This window comes from Giraffa tippelskirchi, chromosome 2, assembly GCF_054371585.1.
Source record: "Giraffa tippelskirchi isolate mGirTip1 chromosome 2, T2T-mGirTip1v1.2.pri, whole genome shotgun sequence".
NCBI lineage: Eukaryota > Metazoa > Chordata > Mammalia > Artiodactyla > Giraffidae > Giraffa > Giraffa tippelskirchi.
Window position 1 is genome coordinate 96,136,669 of NC_137276.1, and position 17,687 is coordinate 96,154,355.

At 41.3% G+C, this 17,687-nt stretch overlaps 1 long non-coding RNA gene across 1 annotated transcript; it reads left to right on the plus strand.

Annotated features, from left to right (window-relative positions):
* Positions 1-10,273: 10,273 nt before the first annotated feature.
* LOC145539853 (uncharacterized) lies at positions 10,274-17,199 on the plus strand. The gene is made up of 3 exons (XR_014078003.1): positions 10,274-10,419; positions 13,436-13,509; positions 15,126-17,199. It is a non-coding gene; the product is annotated as an uncharacterized LOC145539853 (long non-coding RNA).
* The last annotated feature ends 488 nt before the right edge of the window (positions 17,200-17,687 follow it).

Genomic DNA, 17,687 nt, shown 5'->3' on the forward strand with positions numbered 1-17,687 from the left:
AATTTATAGAAGAGGAAAACAAATAGCTAATATATGTGAAGAGGTACTCAAACTCATTAGTTATCAGAGAAGTACAATTTACAGCAATGGTGAGATACCTCACAGAATGCTGGTGCACTGATGACAATCTAACAATTGGTTACCAGCCTAGAACTGGCATGATGGGCACATGGATGGGCACACTAATAGAATGGATATGGTAACAAAGATAGAGGCCATATATTGTCCAATAGTATAGACTCCCACTTCCCAAGATTGATTCAACTTGTCAGCAATAGAGATCACCACTGAGTCCTTGGTTTGGCATTATTTCTTGAGACCAGCTGGCTACTTGGTGCCCAGTTGGTTGACTACATCAGGCCCCTTCCATTGGAAATGCTGATGCTTCATTGTCACAGGAATGAATGGTCCAGGTATGAGTTTGCCTTTCCTGTCTGTAGGCCTCAGCTACAACACTATTTGGGGTTATGTACTGTGTGATCCACAGGCATGGGATCTCATATAGCATGGCATTTGAACAGGGGACTCACTCTGCAGTTATGGAGGTGCAGGAGTGGCTACAGTATCATGGAATCTACTGGTTGTATCATATTTTGCACCATCCAGGGACAGTTTTCTGACAAGACATTCTTAAAGGTACAGCTGAAGTGCTAGCTTGGAGAAAACACTATGAGAGAATTGAATACTATCCTTCAGTACACAGCATATTCATGTCAGTTCAGAGACTTGTGTATGATGCTCTGTTCCTAATAGAAAGAGTAGATGGATCTGGGAATCAAGGGCTGCAAATAGGAGTGGCCCCACAGACTACCACTCCAAATGACCTTATTAGAGGATTTTGTGCTTCTGGCCCTGTAAATCTGGACTCTTCAGTGTTATAGGTTCTGGTCCCCAGTAAAGCAGATTCTTGCCAGGTGATATAGCAAGTGTCTCATTGAATTACAAATTGCTGCAAGGGCATGTTGGACTTCTCACGTGCAGGGACCAGCAAGTAAAGGGAGTAGTTACACTGGTGAAGGTAATTGACTCTAATCAGTAGGAGGAGGTCAGGCTACTTTTACATAACGGTACCAGGGAGGAAAATGTACTGAACTCAGGAGATTCAATTTGGGGCTTCCTGGTATTCCCTGGCCCCATGATAAATGAACAGGCATGTGCAGCATCCCTGGCCTGAGGAAGACTATGATTATGAAAGGTTCAGGCACTTCAGGGAAATAAGTTGCACAACCAGCTAAATTATGGTGAGGTGACCTCTGAGGGTGAAGGCAATGGATATTAGAGGAGGGAGAGGATGAGTTGCAGCCCTGAGATCAACTTCAACTACAGTGACAGGGTCTGTAGTTCACTCTTCTAACCTGCTTCTTGTTAGTTTCCCCTCAGTAAGAGAGGTCCATGGGAACCATGGAAACACTGCTCCCCAAAACTATCTGGAAAAGTAAATGTGTGCATCTCAAGGGGTGCACTGTGGCATTCATGATACTGTGCCTCATGGCTCTCCAACTGGAGGGAGCATAAGTGACCAATAGCCCCAGCTACTGTACTATGAAATACATCACTGAGCTGTGCTGAGGCCACTCCTTCCACAGGCTTTTCCCGGGAGTCACTGTGTGTGGCAAGAACACTGAGGTAGACTCATCCCTGTGAGACACAAGACTCCTCTAGTGGCTGACTTTGGTTTGAGGACTCTGATGACTTTGCTGAGCCTTCCTTAAACAAGGACAACCTTGGGCAAGACAGCCTAGGACACTTCCACTCCAGCTTCTCTCAGACTTGCCCTGTGATTTGACAGCTCTCCCAGCTGTACACATCACCCTTCCTATGTTTTCTCATGCTGGCATTTCTCCTACTAAAATTTTTGCACAGTTAACCTCATCTCATCTCAGCCTCATTTCATCTTGTGGTCTGCTTCTGGATCAACTTGGGATTTGCCTGTGCTCCCAATAGGGTGGTGATGGCCACTGAGTAGAAAGGAAGCACTGCCTCACACCTGGTTCTGGCCCTACTCCCTCCATCTCCTGCCCTACCGCCTACCAAAGTGATAGCTGCCAGCACACCCTGAGGAGAGATGTGACTCCTGTTCACATGAAATCTAGCTGATGTGACTCTTGTTCACATCAAATCTCCTGTTCACATCAAGGACAGGGAAGCCTGGCGTGCTATAGTCCATGGGGTCACAAAGAGTCGGGCACAACATGGCAACTGAACAACAACACACAGATTGCATAGGGATGCCCCCAAAGAATACCCCTTCAAGAATACTCCTGCAATTGGTGACTGTTTCACCTAAATTCATAGAGACAGAGAAAGTTAGGCAAAATGAAAAGACAGAGGAACTGATCTCAACTGAATGAGCAAGAGAAATCCCCTGAAAAAATAATGAAACAGAAATAAACAATTTATAAGATAAAGAAACCAAAGCACTAGTAATAAGAAAGGTAACTGAATTATGGAAAAGAACAGATGGAAACAGTGAGAACTTTAATAAGGAACTAGAAAATATAAAAAGGAATGAATTAGGACTGAAGAATACAATAGCTGAAGCAAAAAGCACACTAGAAGGAATGAATAGATGACTAAATGATATCAAAGAACACACAAGTGATTTGGAAATCTTCCAAATCTGGTTGGAAATCATCCAACCAGAATAGCAAAAAAAAAAACAAAACAAAACAAAAATAAAAATAACTGCTTAAGAGGTCTCTAGGATAACATCAAGCATACCAACACTTGCATTGTAGAGGTCCTAGAAGGAAAAGAGAGAGAGAAGGGGGTCAAAAATGTATTTGAGGAAATTATGGCTGTAAAATTCTCAAATGCAAAGAAGGAAACAGCTATCCAGATATCATAGGAAGCACAGAGGGTCCCAAACAAGATGAATCCAAATAGAACCACACCATCAAAATCATAATTAAAATGGCGAACGTTAGAAATCTAAAGGCAGCAAGAGAAAAACAGAGACATGTAAAAGAGGATCCCCAGAAGGCTATCAGCTGATTTCTATGCAGAAACTTCACAAGTAGAAGGAAGTGGCATGATATATTCAAGGTGCTGAAAGGGGAAAACCTGCAACCTAGGATACCCTACCCAGGAAGATTATTATTAGAATGGAAGGAGAGACAATTTCTCAGACAAGCCCAAAGGAAAACAATTCATCAGTACTAAATCTATCCTAAAATGAATGTTAAAGGGTCTTCTGTAAGTGGAAAAGAAGTAGTAGGAAAGGGGGAAAATCCCAGTAGAAAAGGGTAATACACAGTTAGGATTGAGGCTCAACCACTTAAAAGAGCCAGTGTGAAGATCAAAAGACAAAAAATTGTTAAAGTAACTATAACTACAATAAGCAGTTAAGGGATAAACACAAAGATGTAAAATATGACATCAAAGACACAAAACGGGAAGGGAGTAAAAAAGGTAGATTTTACAGAATGTGTTTGAACTTAAATGACTATAGTTAAAGCAAAGAGATATAGTTATAGGTCAACATATATGAACCCTACGGTAATTACAAATTAAAAATGTGTAATATATACAGAGAGACTTAAAGGAGAGAAACACAAATATACTACTAAAGAAAATCATCAAGCCACAAGGAAAGAAACAAATGAAAAAGACACGAAGCGTGAAACTACAAAAACAATCAGAAATCAAGTAATAAAATGGTAATAAGTAATAAAAAGGTAATAACACACCTACCAATAATTACTTAAGTGTCAATGGACTCAATGCTCCAATCAAAAGATACAGAATGGCTAATTGGATAAGAAAGTAAGAATCTTCTATATGCTGCCTTCGAAAGACACATTTCAGAGCTAAAGACACACACAGACTGAAAATGAGGGGCTGAAAAAAGATATTTCACACAAACAGAAATGACAAGAAGACAGGGGTAGGAACACTCATATCAGATAAAGTAGAGTTTAAAACAAAAGCTATAACAAAAGATAAAGGAGGGCATTATATAGTGATAAAGGGGTCAATATAAGAAGAGGCTATTACACTCATTAACATAAATGCACTTAATAGAGGAGCACCTTAATATGTAAAGAAAATACTAACAGACATAAAGGTAGAAATTGACAATAACACAATAACTGTAGGGGACTCTGATAGCCCACTTACATCAATGGACAGATCATCTAGAAAGAAAATCAATAGGGACTTCCCTAGAGGTCCAGTGGTTAAGACTCTGTGCTTCTAATGCCAGGAGCATGGGTTTGATCCCTGGTTGGGGATCCCACATGCCATGCAGCATGGCCAAAAAATTAAAAAAAAAAAAGAAAAACAAAAAGAAAATCAATAAAGCAACTGTGGTCTTAAATGACACAACAGACCAGTTGGGCTTAATAGAAAGGATGAGTTAAGCTAATAGCTGATTTTTTTGAAAAGATAAACAAAATTAATAAACTTTTAGTCAAACTTATCAAAAAGAAGAGAGAGGACCCAAATAAATAAAATAAGATATGAAAGAACAAAAATAACAACCATTTCCACAGAGAGACAAAAAAATCATAAGAGAATTCTATGAACAGTTATATGGCAACACATTGGACAACCTAGAGGAAATGACAATTTCTAGAAAAATGCAACCTGCTAAAAAGAAATACAATTTGAACAAACTGACCATTAGTAGTGAAACTGAGTTTGTAGTAAAAAGAACTCACAGCAAACCAACATCCAGAACTGGATGTCTTCACAGGTAAATTCTACCAAACATATAGAGAATAGCTAATATCTATTCTCCTCAAGCTATTCCTAAAAATAGAAGAGACGAAACACACCGAAATTCATTCTATAAGGCCACCATCACCCTGTACCAAGACCAGATAAAGATATTACAAAAATAGAGAAAATTAGGGACCAATATTCTTGATGAATATAGATGGAAAAATCCTCAAAAAATATTAGCAAATCAAATCCAGCAACACATCAAAAGAGGTATACACCATGATCAATTCCAGGGATGGCTCAACATTTACAAATCAATCAATGTGATAACCACATTAGCAAAGAAAGGATAAAAATCACATGATTATCTCAATAGATGCAGAAAAAGCCTTTGACAAAATTCAACATCATTCCATGATAAGAACTCTCACCTCAGTTGGCAAAGAGGGAACATATTTCAACATAATAAAGGCCACTTAAGACAAACCCACAGCTAATATCATACTCAAAGATGAAAAGCTGAAAGCCTTTCCTTTGAAATCTGGAATGAAGCAAGAATTCCTACTCTTGCCATTTCTATTTAACGTAGTACTGGAAGCCATGGCCACAGCAATCAGGTAAGAAAAAGAAATAAAATGCATCCAAATTGGAAGAGAAGTAAAACTCCCACTGTTTGCAGATGACGTGATACTGTATATAGAAAGTATCCAGCAAAAAGCTGTAAGAACTAATAAATGATTTCAGTAAAGCTTCAGGATATAAGATTAACATACAAAAATCTGTTGATTTTTCTATAAACTAATAATGAACTATCAGAAATAGAAAGCAAAAAACCAATCTTGTTTAAAATCAGATTCAGTTCAGTTCAGTTCAGTTCAATCACTCAGTTGTTTTCGACTCTTTGCTACCCCATGGACTGCAGCACACCAAGCCTCCCTGTCCATCACCAACTCCCGGAGCTTACTCAAACTCATATCCATTGAGTCAGTGATCACATCCAATCATCTTATCCTCTGTCGTCCCCTTTTCCTCCCGCCCTCAATCTTTCCCAGCATCAGGGTCTTTTCAAATGAGTCAGCTCTGCATATCATGTGGCCAAAGTATTGGAGTTTCAGCTTCAACATCAGTCCTTCCAATGAACACCCAGGACTGATCTCCTTTAGGATGGACTAGTTGGATCTCCTTGCAGTCCAAGGGACTCTCAAGAGTTTTCTCCAACACCACAATTCCAAATCATCAATTCATTGGCACTCAGCTTTCTTTATAGTCCAACTCTCACATCCATACATGACTACTGGAAAAACCATAGCTTTGACTAGATGGACCTTTGTAGGCAAAGTAATGTCTCTGCTTTTTAATATACTATTTAGGTTGGTCATAACTTTTCTTCCAAGGAGCAAGTATCTTTTAATTTTATGGCTGCAGTCACCATCTGCAGTGATTTTGGAGCCCCCCAAAATGAAGTCTGCCCCCGTTTCCACTGTTTCTCCATCTATTTGCCATGAATTGATGGGACTGGATGCCATGATCTTTAATAAAATATCTAGGAATAAACTTAATGAAGAAGGTGAAAGATCTATACTCTGAAAACTGTAAAACAGTGATGAAAGAAATCAAAGATAATAAGAAGAAATAGAAAGGTATCCTGGGCTCCTGGAATGGAAGAATTAATATTGTGAAAATGTCCATGCTACCCAAAGCAATCTACAGATTTAGTATGATCTCTATCAAAAGAAGAAAGTTTTCATAGAACTAGAACAAATAATCCTAAAATTTATATGAAACCACAAAAGACCCTGAATTGCCAAAGCAATTTTGAGAAAAAAGAACAAAGCTGGTGATATCATACTCCCTGATTTCAGACTATACTACAAAGGTACATTAATCAAAACAGCATTGTACTGGCACAAAAACATTAAATGGAATAGAATAGAGAGCTCAGAAATCAACTTACACATCCATGCTCAATTAATCTACAACAGTGGAGGCAAAAATATACAAAGGAGAAAAGATAGTCTCCTCAATAAGTCATGCTGGGAAAACTGGACAGCTACACATGAAAGAATGTAATTAGAACATTTCTTCACATCACATACAAAAATAAACTCAAAGTGCATTAAAAATGTAAATGTAATACCTGAAACCACGAAACTCCTGGAAGAAAACATAGGCAGAACACTCTTTGACATAAATTGTAGCAATATTCTTCTGGATCTGTCTCCTAAGGCAAAAGAAATAAAAGCAAAAATAAATAAATGGGACCAATCAAACTTAAAAGCTTTTGCATAGCAAAGGAAACCACCAAGAAAAAAAAAAAACATACTAAATGGGGGAAAATATTTGCAAATATTATGATCAATAAGGGGTTAACATCCGAAATATTCGAACAGTTCATACAACTCAATACCAAAAAACAAATACCATATAAATGGTGTTTATAAAATGGCCAGAATACCTGAATAGGCAGTTTTCCAAAGAATATATACAGATTGTTAACAGGCAAAGATGCTAAATATCATTAATTATTAAAGCAATGCATACCAAAACCACATCTATCACTTCACGCCCATCAGAATGGCTAACATCAGAAAGTCTACAAATAACAAATGTTGGCAAGGATGTGGAAAAAAAGAGAATCCAAGCACACTGCTGGTGGGAATGTAAATTGGTACAGCCATTGTGGAAAATAGTATGGCAGTTCCTCATAAAATAAAAATAGAACTATTGTACAATCCAGCAAGTTCACTCCTGGGTATATATTTCTAAAAAAAACCTAAAACACTAGCTCAAAAAGATACATATATCTCAGTGCTCAAAGCAGCAATATTTACAATAGCTAAGATATGGAAGTAACACATATCCATCAATAGATGAATAGATAAAGATGTGATGTATCTACATGTGTGCATATGTATTATATACATAATGTATAATATATATAGTATTATTGCATTGTGTACATATACATATACACAATGCAATATTACTCATCCATTAAAAAGAAGGAAATTCTGCCACATTTGCAGTAATGTGAATGGACCTAGAGAATATTATGCTTAGCACAATGTCAGAGAAAGACAAATACTGTATGATATTGTTTATATGTGGAATCTGAAAAATAAAACAAATGTATGTATATAACAAAACAGACTCACAGATATAGAGAACAAAGTAGTGGTTACCAGCGAGATGGTGGAAGGGAGGAGGGGCAAGATAGAGGTAGGGTACTAAGAGGTACAGGATTCCCAGGTAGCGCTAGTGGTAAAGAATCTGCCTGCCAAGGCAGGAGACATAACAGATGTGGGTTCAATCCCTGAGTTGGGAAGATCCCCTGGAGGGGGGCATGGCAACCCACTCCAGTATTTTTGCCTGGAGAAGACCATGGAAAAGGGATGCAAAGAGTTGGACGTGACTGAAGTAACTTAGCATGCATGCACATCAAAAGGTGGAAATTACTATGTATAAAATTGATAAGCAACAAGGACATATTGTACAGCAGAGGGAAATATATCTATCATTTGTAATAGCTTTAAATGAAGTATAATCTATAAAAATATTGTACACCTGAAACTAAAGTAATATTGTTAATCAATTATACTTCAATTTAAAAAAGAATATAAAAAAAAAAAAAAGAATGAGTCCCTGATTTCTGACTTGGATGGTGGGTGCCTGGTGACTGTCAGGCATGAGATAAGGGAGACCAGGGATTTCCATTTAAAAAGAGAAGTCATAAAAAGAGGGCAGATTGTGGGGTGTGTGGAAAGACAAAAGGAAGGGAAGGCAGAGAAAGAGAAGTCATAAAAAGAGGGAAGATTGTGGAGTGTGTGGAAGGACAAAAGGAAGCGAAGGCAGAGAAGTCTCAGGTAAGGAGGACACTTCATCTGGTATAGATTTCTGTTGCAGATGAATTTGCCCTTTCCACAGTGGAGGCTTGGTGTCAGTTCTCCAAACCTTAAGAGTAGCTCCAATTGCAAAAACATATTCTCAGAAAAACATATGGATGGAGATCAGAGAGCAGTAGCTTACTGTGAGGTTTCTGTTTTAGTCAGCTTGGGCTTGAGAGAATCATTTCCTAGGCAGGTTGATAAGAAGTCCAGGGGTCCCCAAGGAGAGAGGGGTCTGGAATTCTCAAGGAGGAAGAAAGGACAGACTTTTTTTTCCCCTCTACATTTCTTAGGATCATATAACAATAATGTATTCTGCTTGAGGACAGTCTCTGGAAAAAACCTTCTGGCTAATCCTGTTATCTTAAAATGTAAATTATGGGAGTAGGTCTAGTGAGGTCTTTACAATCTCCAGACATTCTTTTGATTCACTGTAATAACTAATTGGAGAGTATATAACTCCATTGCTAACACTAGCAAGGGGGCACGCTTTCTGCCCTCTTCTGGTGTCTATGTCAGAAGCTTTCCCTATCTCTTTTATATTTTAATAAAACTCTATTGCACAAAAGCTCTGAGTGATCTAACCTCGTCTCTGGCCCCGGATTGAATTCTTCTCCTCCGGAGGCCAAGAATCCCAGTGTCTTTTTGTGGTTCAGCAACAACCTTTCATCTTGGGGACTCGTCTGGGATTCTTCAGGACAAGGTGAGGATGCTTGGAGCTCTAGTTCTTTGTTCTCCTAGCGAACACGTTTTCTGCTGTACTTTACTAACTCTACAGTGTGCTTGTGTGAATTAATGACATGCCCTCCGTGAAGCAAGTGAGGAGCCCTGTTCTGTGGTTCCATGGTGACCTCATACGGCTTGTGGCAAAAATCTGTTGGGGGTTTATACTGACCTGTTAATGCCAAGAGGCACCCAATGTCTCCTTTGGGGACCGACCAGAAATGGGCAAAGCCTGTGGACCGAACTCTCCTTTCTCACTCATACTTTTTGGTCCCTTTGACCATTTCATAACTCCTTGGGAATTAGAAGTACTAACCTAATCTGTCGGATCATAGACTTTCAAGGGACTTGTGATTTATGCTGTTACTGTGTACTATGACCTAGGTCCCAAACTTGGATTGGTAGTCAGGAAGCGCCTAGCCTCGCTAGGAATCGAAAAGTTCGGAAGTTAGATGGAGCTCTAGCTACAAGAGCATCTCTGAGGTTAAAGGTTACTCAGATTGGAACTGCAATGGGGTTTTTTCCTTTGGTAATGCTGGCTCTTAGTGGACCAGAGGAGGCTCTTATACTGGTGTGGTGACGCTTGGAAGGAACATTTCAGTTTTATGTTTGTACCAGTCTTATTGTGGTCAGGAATATACTCAGGGTCGTGCACAGGCACTCAGGTGACGGATGTTTCCTCCAGCAGTCTTAGCTTGGGAGGCATTCCAGAAGGTTATTCTGATTGCACCCCTGGTGGCCTCAGAGGCAAGCAAGGTATTAATGGTGAAGAGCTGGATGTCAGTCAGGGATGCCATCAGGTCTACCCCTGGTACATCCCCACCCTATCTTGGTGGTAGAACCGCGAGGGACGAGTACGGTGCCTGTGTCGGTAAGGGAAAGACTAAGTCTGACCAGGAAAGAAAAACTTTGGTGTAAAATCTGTCTACACTCCCATCTAGAGCTGGGAGGGACGCCTCCGGTAGAAAGATGGCACTGGTCGCTTTTTTTCTCTCTTACAGATGGGAGCTAACAATTCCAGCCTCACTCCTTTGAACTGTATCCTGAAAAACTGGGATAGATTTGATCCCCAGGGCTTAAAGAAGACTGCATGGCCGTGGTACCCACAGGAGGATGGCAAACGGTGGCCGGTTGGAGGATCTCTTAAGTATAATACTGTTTTACAATTAGACTGGTCCTGTAGAAAACAAGAGAAATGGGTAGAAGTAGCATATGTGTTGCCCTTTTTCTCTCTGTGAAATATGGCAGACTTATGTCCTAAGGGTATAGATTTGGATGTGACACCTTCAGCTCCCTCCTGTCTTCCTACTTTGCCCCCATACCCGGGACTCCAAACTGGGAAAACTGGAAGTCAGAGAAGCTCCCTCCCCCTGAAGAAGGGTTGCCTTGGTCTCAGTAAAAACCCAAACTGAGATTCAAACTGCCCAAGTAGAGGTCCAAACAACTCCTGTCTCAGTACGACCCCAGACTACTCTGGTTTCAATAGCAACTCAGAGCATCGAAGTAAGAGATGAGATGGAAGACAGGAGACAGAGATAAAGTAAAAGGTTTCTCCGATCTATCCCTGGGATCATATGCGCAGAGCAGCCAGAGAGACTGAGGAACAAGCTGTTGCCTCTTCATCAAGCACCCACCAGGAGAAATAATTGGTCTATGAGAGTTAATAAGCCCTTTTCTTGTCAAGAAATACAAAGAATCAAGGAAGATCTGCGAGACTGTTTAGAAGACTCGGAAAAATATATTAGAGCTTTTAAAGGTGTTACTCTGCTTTATGACCTTACTTGGAAGGATGTGATGTATATCTTGGGACAAACGCTGACTCCCGACTCAAAAAGTCGAGTTTTGGGGAAAGCAGTTACTTATGGAGATGAATGGCTTGGTAACGAATCAGTGGGAAGAGGGAGGACGAGATAACTGCTCTCCCCACTGGGAATCAGACGGTCCCAACTATAGAACCAGATTGAGACTATAACACAGCTAAAGGAAGATGAGATCAGAGTCATTTTGTCTGATGTATTCTTGAAGGACTCAGGCAAGCACGCATTAAGCCTTTAAACTATGCCAAATTGGCAAACATAGAACAGTAGGAGAAGGAAGCTCCTGGCAAATTCCTAGATAGACTGAGAGAAGCCCTTCGAAGATCCACTGAGATTGAGCCTGAAAGTGAAGAGGGAAAAGTGATCATAAAAGATAGATTTCTCACTCAGTCGGCTCCAGATATCTTCCATAAGCTATTAAAACGGGCGTATAGACCAAATCAGTCTTTAGATAATCTGTTACAACTGGCTCAGACAGTCTATTATGGTAGGGAATATGAGGAAAAGAAAGAAAGGCAGAAAAAGACAAAGAAACAGGTGGAAGCCCTTGCAATGGCTGTAAAAACCATTCTTAAACAGCCTGAGAAAAATGCCCAGAGGGACCCAGGTGAAAAGGGATGGGCTTGCTATTACTGTGAAAAGGAGGGGCACCTCAAGCAGGATTGCCCTCAGGCATCTAAGCTGCTCCCGGCTCCATGTCGGGTCTGCAAAGGACCACACTGGAAGAGAGACTGCCCCCAGAGGCATAGGTTTCAGGGGTTGGACTCTCAAGACATTCAGGACTGAAGGTGCCTGGGGGTCCCCACACAAGCTCCCATCCTAATTACACCTGAAGAAACCCAGGTATTAATAACTGTGGGGGGCCAATCCGTCAATTTCCTTTTAGACATTGGGGCAACTTATTCTGTGCTTACTGAAGCCCCTGGCCCACTTTTTTCTCTATCCGATTCTGTAATGGGACTGTCTGGACGAGCCAAAAGGTATTACTTCAGTTCTTCTGTAAGTTGTGACTGGGACTCTGTGCTATTTTCACACGAGTTTCTGATCGTGCCAGAGTCTCCCTCACCACTTTTGGGGAGGGATATACTGAGCAAGGTCCATGCCTCTGTTTTCATGAATATGGAGCCTTCCCTTTCTCTCCCTTTAATTGAACAAAATGTAAATCCTAGGGTATGGGCTGATGAAAAATCTGTGGGTTGAGCACAAAATGCTATTCCTGTAGTTGTCAAGCTCAAAGACCTGCACTTATTTCCACATAAGAAGCAGTATCCACTGAAACCTGAGGTTAAGAAAGGGTTAAAACCCATCATTGAAAATTTAAAGGAACAGGGACTATTAATTCCCTGTAACAGTCCAGGCAACACTCCTATTTTGGGTATAAAGAAATCAAATGGTAAATGGAGACTAGTTCAAGATTTACGAATAATAAATGAGGCTGTAGTTCCTTTACACCCTGTGGTGCTTAATCCTTATACTCTATTGTCGGAAATTCCTGAACGAGCCAAATATTTCTCAGTAATTTATTTAAAAGATGCCTTCTATTCAGTACCTTTGGCAGAGGAAAGTCAATTTCTATGTGCCTTTGAGGACCCTATACAGTCAGCTTCTCAGTTAACCTGGACAGTTTTGCCCCAGGGATTTCGTGACAGTCCTCACTTATTCGGACAAAGTTTGTCACAGGATCTACAAAACTTTAATAGCTCTGAAGCAGTGGTGTTACAATATGTAGATGATATTTTGCTCTGTGCTGAGACAGAGGAAGCTTGTTCATGAGCCCCCAGGATGAAAGATTGTTGCTGACCCACAAAAGGGCACTGGGATTCTTGGCCTCTAGAGGAGAAGAATTCAATCCGGGCCAGAGACGAGGCTTGATCACTCAGAGCTTTTGTGCAATAGGATTTTATTAAAGTATAAAAGGGATAGAGAAAGCTTCTGATATAGATACCAGAAGGGGGCAGAAAGCGTGCCCCCTTGCTAGTGTTAGCAATGAAATTATATACTCTCCAATTAGTTATTACAATGAATCAAAAGAATGTCTGGAGGTTGTAAAGACCTCTTCATACTGTTCATGGGGTTCTCAAGGCAAGAATACTGAAGTGGTTTGCCATGCCCTTCTCCAGTGGACCACATTCTGTCAGACCTCTCCACCATGACCCATCCATCTTGGGTGGCCCCACACGGCATGGCTTAGTTTCATTGAGATAGACAAGGCTGTGGTCCATGTGATCAGATTGGCTAGTTTTCTGTGATTATAGTTTCAGTGTGTCTGCCCTCTGATGCCCTCTCACAACACCTACTGTCTTACTTGGGTTTCTCTTACCTTGGACATGGGATATCTCTTCACAGCTGCTCCAGCAAAGTGCAGCTGTTGCTCCTTAGCAAATCTGGAAAACTCAGCAGTGGCCACAGGACTGGAAAAGGTCAGTTTTCATTCCAATCCCAAAGAAAGGCAATGCCAAAGAATGTTCAAACTACCACACAATTGCACTCATCTCACATGCTAGTAAAGTAATGCTCAAAATTCTCCAAGTCAGGCTTCAGCAATATGTGAACCATGAACTTCCAGATGTTCAAGCTGCTTTTAGAAAAGTCAGAGGAACCAGAGATCAAATTGCCAACATCCGCTGGATCATCGAAAAAGCAAGAGAGTTCCAGAAAAACATCTATTTCTGCTTTATTGACTATGCCAAAGCCTTTGACTGTGTGGATCACAATAAACTGTGGGAAATTCTGAAAGAGATGGGAATACTAGACCATCTGACCTGTCTCTTGAGAAACCTGTATGCAGGTCAGGAAGCAACAGTTAGAACTGGACATGGAACAACAGACTGGTTCCAAACAGGAAAAGGAGTACATCAAGGCTGTATATTGTCACCCTGCTTATTTAACTTATATGCAGAGTACATCATGAGAAACGCTGGGCTGGAAGAAACACAAGCTGGAATCAAGATTGCCAGGAGAAATATCAATAACCTCAGATATGCAGATGACACCATCCTTATAGCAGAAAGTGAAGAAGAACTAAAGAGCCTCTTGATGAAAGTGAAAGAAGAGAGTGAAAAAGTTGGCTTAAGCTCAACGTTCAGAAAACTAAGATCATGGCATCTGGTCCCATCACTTCATGGGAAGTAGATGGGGAAACAGTGGATACAGTGTCAGACTTTATTTTTTTGGGCTCCAAAATCACTGCTGATGATGACTGCAGCCATGAAATTAAAAGATGCTTACTCCTTGGAAGGAAGGTTATGACCAACCTAGATAGCATATTTAAAAGCAGAGACATTACTTTGCCAACAAAGGTCCGTCTAGTCAAGGCTATGGTTATTCCAGTGGTCATGTATGGATGTGAGAGTTGGACAGTGAAGAAAGCTGAGCGCCAAAGAATTGATGCTTTTGAACTGTGGTGTTGGAGAAAACTCTTGAGAGTCCCTTGGACTGCAAGAAGATCCAACCAGTCCATCCTAAAGGAGATCGGTCCTGGGTGTTCATTGGAAGGACTGATGTTGAAGCTGAAACTCCAATACTTTGGCCACCTCATGAAAACAGTTGACTCATTGGAAAAGACCCTGATGCTGGGAAGGATTGGGGGCAGGAGGAGAAGGGGACGACAGAGGATGAGATGGTTGGATGGCATCACCGACTCAATGGACATGGGTTTGGGTAAACTCCAGGAGTTGGTGATGGACAAGGAGGCCTGGCCTGCTGCGATTCATGGGGTCGCAAAGAGTCGGACACGACTGAGCGACTGAATTGAACTGAACTCTAAAGACCTCACTAGACCTACTCCCATAATTTACATTTTAAGATAACAGGATTAGCCAGAAGGTTTTCTCCAGAGACTGTCCTCAAGCAGAATACATTATTGTTATATAATCCTAGGGAATGTAGAGGGGAAAAAAAGTTTGTCCTTTATTCCTCCTTGAGAATTCCATACCCCTCTCTCCTTGGGGACCCTGGACTTCTTATAAACCTGCCTAGGAAATGACTCTTTCAGGCTGCTATATGAAATACTGCTGACTGGTGGTTTCTTCAACAGAAGCTTACTGCTCACAGTTCTGGAGGCTGGGAAGTCCAAGATCAAGGTACAGACTGGGTTCCTGGTGAGGACCCTCTTTGAGGTTTGTAGACTGCTGCCTTCTTGCTGTGTCCTCACATGGCCTTTCCTTGTGTGTGCTTGTGGAGAGAGGAAACTCTGTCTTCCTCTCCTTATAAGGATCCCACCTCATGAGCTCATCTAAACCTGATGACTTCTGAAAGGTCCTATCTCCAATTACCATCCCATTGGGCTTAGGGCTTCAACATATGAATTTTGGTGATGGGGGAGTTTGTGGCACAAATATTCAGTCCATAACAGTTTCTTTCAGTCAAAATCGGAAGTGTTCACTCTCAAGGCCACAGTCTTTATAAAGGTCCTGTGTCATGTGGACTTTTGGCATACATGGCTCTGAGATGTCCCCAATTCCTTACAGGAAGAAGAAATTAAGCACTGACTTATAGAGCTTAGTGGAGTTTCCCTGGTGGCTTGGTGATAAAGAATCCGCCTGCCAATGCAGGAGACACAGTTTCGATCCTTGGGTTGGGAAGATCCCCTGGAGAAGGAAATGGCAACCCTTTCCAGTATTCTTGCCTGGGAAATCTCATGGACAGAGGAGCCTAGTGGGCTACAGTCCAAGGGGTTGCAAAAGAGCTGGATACGACTTAGGGACTAAACAACACCAAATAGAACTTAACAGCAAAGCCCCTTTGAACAACCTGCCATGATCAGGCTGGTCCCACTGACTTTTGTGGGCTTCTTGCAGATCTTGTTCTCTAGCCTGGAAGAGTGGCGTCTGAGGCACAACTGGTTTATGGAGAATGATTATTTCCCCTTGTATCCCTGCTCTTATTCCCCACCCCTTCTTTTATCTGCAAGTAAATTTAAAAGGGGGGGGGGAATTACATGTGTGAATAGAGTAATTTCCAGGGTAAGCCCAGGAGCACATTCTTGGTAACTATATAAGGTTTTGTCAACAGAAGCATGTTTGACTAGTATGGCTGTGTGGAGAACAAAAACCATTATCTCCAGATAATGGAGGCTAGAAGCATTTTTCTTGGAAATGCAGAATAGTTTAAATTATTGCCATGGGAAAAGGAGTTTTACTCTGCCATGAACTCACTGATTTTTAGTAACAAAATTTTTTTTCAGGATTTGATGTTGATAATGTCACTCCTCAGTGTGTGCCAAGGGTTAGGCTGTGGATTCTTTCTCAGTCTGCAGCAGTGAACTGCTGCTGTCCAGCGATCTGCTCTCCAGTCATGGAAAACCAACACACCAGCCTCTGTTTCAGCTTCAGAAGAGTGGTGAAAGGAATTGGCAAGGTTGATAAGATATCACTCTGTGTATTGGTTTTGCCCAGCTAATAGCTAAATACTTTAACAAGTTTATCAGTCCCACTGGTCTGACACATATGTTAAAAACAGGAACTGGGGTTCCAACGGCTCCAAAGAAAACAGGACACGTATTGTTGGCTTGACTATTTCCTTCTTGCAGTAAATCAGAGTTCAAAGAAACTATAGAATTGAGTTTTCATGTGTAATTGCACTCAACAAACATTTATTGTTTAAAAATTCCTTTAATGTTTCCTTCTTGACACAGTGGATCTTTTACAACAGTGGTGGTTCAGATCCAAACACCAAACTATTGCCAATTGAGGTTATCAGAGGTTATCTGTAGGGCCAACAAGTGGGGGAAAGCTAGGCTCTTCTGTGATATTCTTCCCTGTACTCCCTTTTCTTTGCACTAGCTTCAAGCATCCAAAGAACAGCCTTGTAAAATAGAAAGAACACGGATTCAGAGTTTCTACCCATCCTGTTAACTTATTGCAGGCAGATTCTTTACTGTCTGAGCCACCAAGGAAGCCCCATTTGAGGCTAAACCAATCCACATTTTCTAAGGTCTCATCACTCAACAACAATTACCCAGGATCCATAATCCACTGGATTGACGAAGTCTGGCTTACATTGCAGGTAGGAAGTAAGAACTCTCTTGCAGGAGGCCAAAACTCTAGGAAAGGAGACAAAATAGACCTGGATGCATATGTGACTGTCACCAGTGCATTCAAACCCAACCATTGCATAAAGATAAAGAATTCTGAGACCATCTCTACTCAGATGTCTGTATTGAGGTTCCCAAGGACTGTTTGGCTGGTTGGAGAAGACCGGAGATTGGATGGTGAAGACATCTGCAGAAATTTTAAACAAAATTAATGTCAGAGAGGGTCAAAGAGTAGGGACATTCCTTAGGTGATAGGTAGGAGAAGCTGTGGATAAGTGGCATCCAGGGTAAAGTACTGATGGAAGCTGTGGCTTCAGCATCTAGGGTCTCCTGAAGCCCATCCTTGAGCCCCTAAGGGTCTGTGGAGTTCAGGATAGGAGCTGCTGCTGTGGCAGCTGCCTGTACAGACAGAAAGTGTGGTACAGGCCAGAGAAGGCAGACATGGGAGCAGACAGAAGTTCTCATCCTCTGAACATGAGAGGGAAGACTGGAAGAATCTGGGGATGTTCCTAGTAGAGCAGCTCAGATGACAGGAGACCTCCTTGGAAAGACTCTACAAGGACA